At 42.3% G+C, this 6,104-nt stretch overlaps 1 protein-coding gene across 1 annotated transcript in view; it reads right to left on the reverse strand.

Moving 5' to 3' along the window:
• Nucleotides 1-6,090, reverse strand: part of TRMT12 (tRNA methyltransferase 12 homolog (S. cerevisiae)) — a 35,602-nt gene extending 29,512 nt beyond the window's left edge. Inside the window, exon 1 of the mRNA XM_014548066.1 lies at nucleotides 5,778-6,090. The gene's annotated coding sequence lies outside the window, so the exon portion shown is untranslated. The remainder of the gene's footprint in view (nucleotides 1-5,777) is intronic.
• Nucleotides 6,091-6,104: the final 14 nt, after the last annotated feature.

The raw sequence follows: 6,104 nt of genomic DNA on the forward strand, positions 1-6,104 counted from the left end.
AATTTAAAAATATATAAATAAAAAAGAGAAAAAAATTGTCCTTTTGTTAATGGATTTTTTTAATGTATTTTTGAAGTATTGAAAATATCCTCAAATTATCCCATTTAGAGTGTACTACCATCTGTGTCCTGTTGTGACCCTACTTGGCATGCTTACTATGAAAAACAAGAATGTAGCTTTCTTACTCCCACTTTCTTGCTCTACAACACTATATACATAAACACGCGCACACACACACACACACACGCGCGCGCGCGCTTCTTGCTATGGACTGAATGTCCCTCCTCCACAAATTGTGTCACTTTTTAGAGATAGGGTTTTGGGAAGGTAATTAGGTTTAGTTGAAGTCATGAGGGTATGGCCCTCATGATGGGATTTGTGCCCTTATAAAAGAAGAGACACCAGAAAGTTCTCTCTCTCTCTCTCTCTCTCTCTCTCTCTCTCTCTCTCCACTTATACAAAGAATAGGTCATGTGAGCACACAGAGAGATGGCAGCTGCCTACAAGCCAGGAGAAGAGGTCTCAGAATGAAATCTACCTTGAAATCTATCCTGGACTTCTAGCCTCCAGACCTGTGAGAAATACATTCCCGATGTTTAAGCCATGCAGTCTACGGTATTTTGATACGACAGCCCAAGTTGACTAAGACACTTCCCCTCCCCATCTGCCGAGTTTAGACATAGCATAATTTTTGGTTAATTCAGCATTCTGTATTATTATCATCTTGTAAATACTATTTACCTGTGACCTTTTAGTTTCGTATACTTCCCCCCTAATATAATTTTACTTACTAGAGTTAGTAATTGCCTTAGTTTTTGTTTGCTTAATTTTCAAAGTACCTACCACCAATCCATCCTCCAACTTTCCCTCAGAAGTGTAACCCTGCTTTCAATACTTCAAAAATACATCAAAAAAATCTATTAAACCCATCTCTGTATTAGAGGCACACCTCCCCAAACCTTCCGTCACCTTGCTCCCATTTGGATTGGACACTCTCTAGTTGTCCTGTGACTTCCCATTTCCTGGTTTAATCCTTCAATTTAATGGAATACATCTTACAGTTACTTCCTGATATGATATATGAAATGTAAATATTTTGAGACTTCAATATCTGAGGTTATAATCTACCCTCACACCAGATTGCTAGATATAGAATTCTAGATGGAATAGTTTTCCTCAGAATTTTAAAGCTGTTTCTCCATTGTCTTCTGGTGTCCAGTGTTGCTGTTGAGATGTCTGAAGCCATTGTGAAATGGGATTCTTTTTATTGAATGTCCCTTGAGAGCCATTGACTTTGCTGCTGGAGCAAATGACCTTCTTTTGGGGAACTTTCCTTCAGACATTTCTTTGACAATTTTCTCCCTTATATTGCAAAACTATTATATCTTCTTTAACTCTCTTGGACCTCCTGACCTGAGTCTTTAATTTTGTCATTTATCTTCTATTTTATATTTGTTATATTATTTACCATCTACTTTTAAATAAATTTTTTCTCAATGTTATCTTCTGATCCTTTTGAAACATTTTTTACTTTGTCATATTTTTAATTTTCAAGTAATATTATTTTTGTTTTCTGGATGTTCTTACTCTTGTAGATTCCTATTATTCCATAGATGCAGTATCTCTCCTTATTTTGCAAAGATATTGTGATGCCTTTTCAAACATTTATTTTGCTTCCTATATCCTCAGAGATCCCCCTATTAAAGAAACGCTAGCTATTTTGGTTCTGTCTTGCCATCTTGAAGGCTTTCTTCAACTTACTAGTGATTTTGGGCTCCTGGCTCATACTTTGTATTTAAGAGTGAGAAAACAAAAACCTGTTTGGAAATTGTGCATGGCAGAGCTAGTTAACAGATGATTTCATTGTAGTGTGGTCTGGCTGAGCTCTTTTAGTGGGTGCTCAGAAAGAAATCCCCCAATAGTATGGCTACCTGTGTTTTTGAGGCAAAGCAGAAGCGTGACAAGGGATCCATGAGTCAGAATGAGGCACTCCCTCCATCTCCTTGTTTTTGGTGCACCTCCCTTCCCTCCGGTGTTTCTCCTGCCTTTGAATCTAGTGTCTCCACTAGTAAACTTCTAGACTTCTGCTGGGACGCGGAGGTGGCAATCTCCCAGGTGCATCAGATGTACAAGGAAAGCTGGCTTTATAACTGCTCCCTTAAAGTTTTTTACCTAGGTCTTCTTTTTTTTTTTTTTTTTTTTAGCTCAATTATATTTCTACCTTCAGAAGTACCTGGAGTGTCCAATTCCTGTACTTTTTGGGGTTGTTGCTCAAATTTACCTTCTCCTAGGTTGTTCCATTCTAGCTGATTTAATAAGTCTCTCTGAAAATGTGTTCAGGAGGTCGGAATGGATTCCTTATTTTTCTTCCAAAACAAATAGGAACATTCAAAATCCTTCTACTGACCTTTCTGCTGGGCTCAAAGATAGTCATTTTTTAAAAGTAGATGAATGATTTGAAGGCCTCACTAAAAATCTGAGTTTAAAGTTTGAACAGAAGGCATTGGATAGCCCTATTATTTATATTTAGCTTGATCAATTTCCCTCCCAACCTCAAATATGATGGGAAGCCTGGAAGGGGAAAAAGTTACAAAATATTACCCTGAAAAAGTCATATAGGTGTGTGTTCATGCATGCAAGTGTGTGGGTATTATATGTGTATACGCACTTTTTATGTTGGTTGTGGGCAGTCACAGTTTTGTTGCCTATAGGTATGTTGATGGACAGATAAATACGAGCCCATGGAGTATGAAATTGAGCAGCTTTAAAACATGTCCCCTGCTGTAACTGGTTTGGCTCAGTGGATAGAGCGTCGGCCTGAGGACTCAAGGGCCCCAGGTTCGATTCCGGTCAAGGGCATGTACCTTGGTTGCAGGCACATCCCCATTAGGGGGTGTGCAGGAGGCAGCTGATCGATGTTTCTCTCTCATCGATGTTTCTAACTCTCTATCCCTCGATGTTTCCTCATCGATGTTTCTAACTCTCTATCCCTCTTCCTTCCTCTCTGTTAAAAAAATCAATAAAATATATTTTTAAAAAAAACAAAAACATGTCCCCAATTCGTTGGGGAGAGGCGAGGGCTCTACATTCCCTTCTTTTGAATCTGAGATGGCCTTTGTGGCTTGCCGGTAGCTAGTAGAATAAAGTGTAAGTGATGCAGCACGACTTCTTAGCATAAGTCTCAAAAGGCCATGAGTCTGGTACTTTCAGACACTCACTCTGAGGGAAGCCAGATGCCATGTGAGAAGTCTGCCATGCTGGAGGGATTGTGAAGGCTCTGGTTCATAGTCCCAGCTGAGCTTCCAGACAGCCAACAGCCAGCGTCAACTGTCAGCCACAGAGTGTGCCATCTTGGATGTCCAGCCCAGATAAGCCTTCAAATGACAGCAGCTGCAGCTGACATCTGATAAGAGACTCAAACAATAAACTGGCCAAGCAAGCCCTTCCCAATTTCTGAGCCACAAAATCAAGAGCAAAACAAATTGGCTACCTAAGCCACTAAGTCTGGCATAGCACATTCACCCAAAGAGCAGCAACGGCTATCTAGTTTATCAACCAGTTTAGAACAGAGTGAGAAGCAACAGGAAAGAGATGTGGTAGATAAACGTGCTTAGATGGGGTACAAGCAGACTGGAAGGACCATAGTACCTACATTTGGTTTTATGCAATGTTCGTATGTCCTAACCCTCTATGCCGTGCCAGTCTTCTCTGCAGATGGGGTAGTTCCAAGGACCAGTGCAAAGAGTGAGTGAGGGGGGTTAGCAGATTAAAGGAGCCAGGAACCAACATGCATCTCTTCTGTCAGAGAGATGTAGGACAAGTACGTCTGGTCATGACTGTGTCTGGTCATTAGCTGGCTGAGTAGCTAGGGGTTTATCTTTGAATCTGAGATGGCCTTTGTGGCTACCTGAGGCCATAATGGGGCTGTAATGGGTGTCACTACTAGGTGGCCAATTTAGGGATGACATTGTTGTCAGTCTAGAAGTAGTACAATTCATGCCTTATTAGTATTTAAAGTTCACTTGGTCCACCTCTTTCTATCTAAAATAGCACTTTCATTTTTTTCCATCCTTTTTAAACACATATCCATTTATTTTATGTGTAACATGTCTCATAAGCAAATTGTGTGTATATTTCAGTTTCTCCTATTTTCTACAGCAGAATGAAATATTCATAAGTCATACAGCAAACACATTACAGCAGACACATGATAGCAAGTCCCAACGAGCAAGCACTTATCAGATCAGGTTTGTGATGCCCCACTAATTGGCTAATAGCAAGTCATTTGGCCAAGCCCACAGTCAATGTGGGACAGGTCTACACAAGGGAGTGGATACCATAGGACAGGTCTACACATAAGGAGTGATTCATTGGGACCACTACTATAATCTACTACTAACACCCAGCTAGGCCATGGTTAATCCCGTTATCAAACTTTCAGCAATCTGTTGGGAATAGGTTCTTAGTGAGTAGTTTTTCCAAATCTCACTTCCCAGGACCCTACCCCAAGCCCAGTGAGTCAGAATTCCTTGGGGGTAAGAGATATAGAGGAAGGTGGTGGTAATACCAAGAATTCCAGACTGAAATAACTCTGCAGAGGATTCCAACACACACGGGGGGGAATAGAGGGTTTCAAAGACAAGAAAGACAGTCTGTGCACTCAAAGAACTTAGTTTTCACAGAGTGCATTCTTTAAAAAAAAATTTCCATTGATATCAGAAAGGGAGAGGGAGAGATAGAAACATCAATGCTGAGGGGTTCTGAGTGGGTAGTTTTGTCCAAATCTCACTTTCCAGGACCCAACCCCAAGCCCAGTGAGTCAGAATTTCTTGGGGGTAAGAGATATAGAGGAAGGTGGTGGTAATACCAAGAATTCCAGACTGAAATAACTCTGCAGAGGATTCCAACACACACGGGGGGAACAGAAGGTTTCAAAGACAAGAAAGACAGTCTGTGCACTCAAAGAACTTAGTTTTCACAGAGTGCATTCTTTAAAAAAAAATTTCCATTGATATCAGAAAGGGAGAGGGAGAGATAGAAACATCAATGCTGAGAATCATTGATCATTGATTGGCTGCCTCCTGCATGGAGCCCAAAACCTGGGCATGTGCACTGACTGGGAATGGAATCATGACCTCTTGGTTCAGAAGTCGATGCTCAACCATTGAGCCATACCGGCCAGGCCAGAGTGTATTAATTGTCATTACTACACCAGAGACCTTGAGACTTAAAAGAAAAATTGCTTTCCATGTTTAAGTTAGAGCAGTGGGTCTCAAACTTATGTGTGCATCAGTATTAAGTAGGGGGCCTGTTAAAACACAGACGACTGAGCCCAACTCCCAGTTTCTGATTCAGGAGGTCTGGGTGGAGCACATGAATTTGCAGGTCTAACAAGCTCTGCTGCCCAGGGACCATACTTTGAGAACCACTAGGCAGGGAGATTTAGTGAATCTATTGCACTTACATGCGTACAGCACATCTACTACAACCCAGGGCTTGGCCTGGCTGCAGCAGCAGCAGCGGATATGATAAGGAGAGGATTTAGATCTTGATTATACTTGAGTAGATTTAGTCTCTAAGTGGATCTATTCCCTTAATAAGGGAAGCCTAGGTGACAGTAAGACAGGTTCAGATGAAGAGAGAAAGGAAAGCGTGGAGCAGGCGAGTCTGAGCCGGGTCTTGAAAGATGCCTAGAACCTGGACATTGGGAAATAGTGGAGAATCGTGGAATTCTTCGTTTTGGTATAGACTCTATACTATAGAGAAATCACACAAACCTTGAGGGAACACCGGGGAAAGGTCTGTGACACTCGCCTCCAGCGCTCCAGCATCACCCATCTGCAGGCTGCTGGCATCAGGACTAGGACGGGTGTTCTCAGTGTCAAGATGTCAGGCTCAAACCCGTCTTGGGAAGGGGTAGAACGGGCCTCGCCCTCTCTTTGGAGCTCCCAGAGCCGGTGCCTTGGAGACCGAAGTGTCTGTCCAAGGCCACAGTGGGCGCTGACTTGGCAAAGAGCGCAACTTGGGCGCTTCCATCTCCAAAACCCTCATCAGCAGGAGGCTGTGCACCGCGAGGCTCGGAGCGGTAGCGCGGCTCTCGGGGC

This window comes from Myotis brandtii, unplaced genomic scaffold, assembly GCF_000412655.1.
Source record: "Myotis brandtii unplaced genomic scaffold, ASM41265v1 scaffold494, whole genome shotgun sequence".
In the NCBI taxonomy this organism is placed as follows: domain Eukaryota; kingdom Metazoa; phylum Chordata; class Mammalia; order Chiroptera; family Vespertilionidae; genus Myotis; species Myotis brandtii.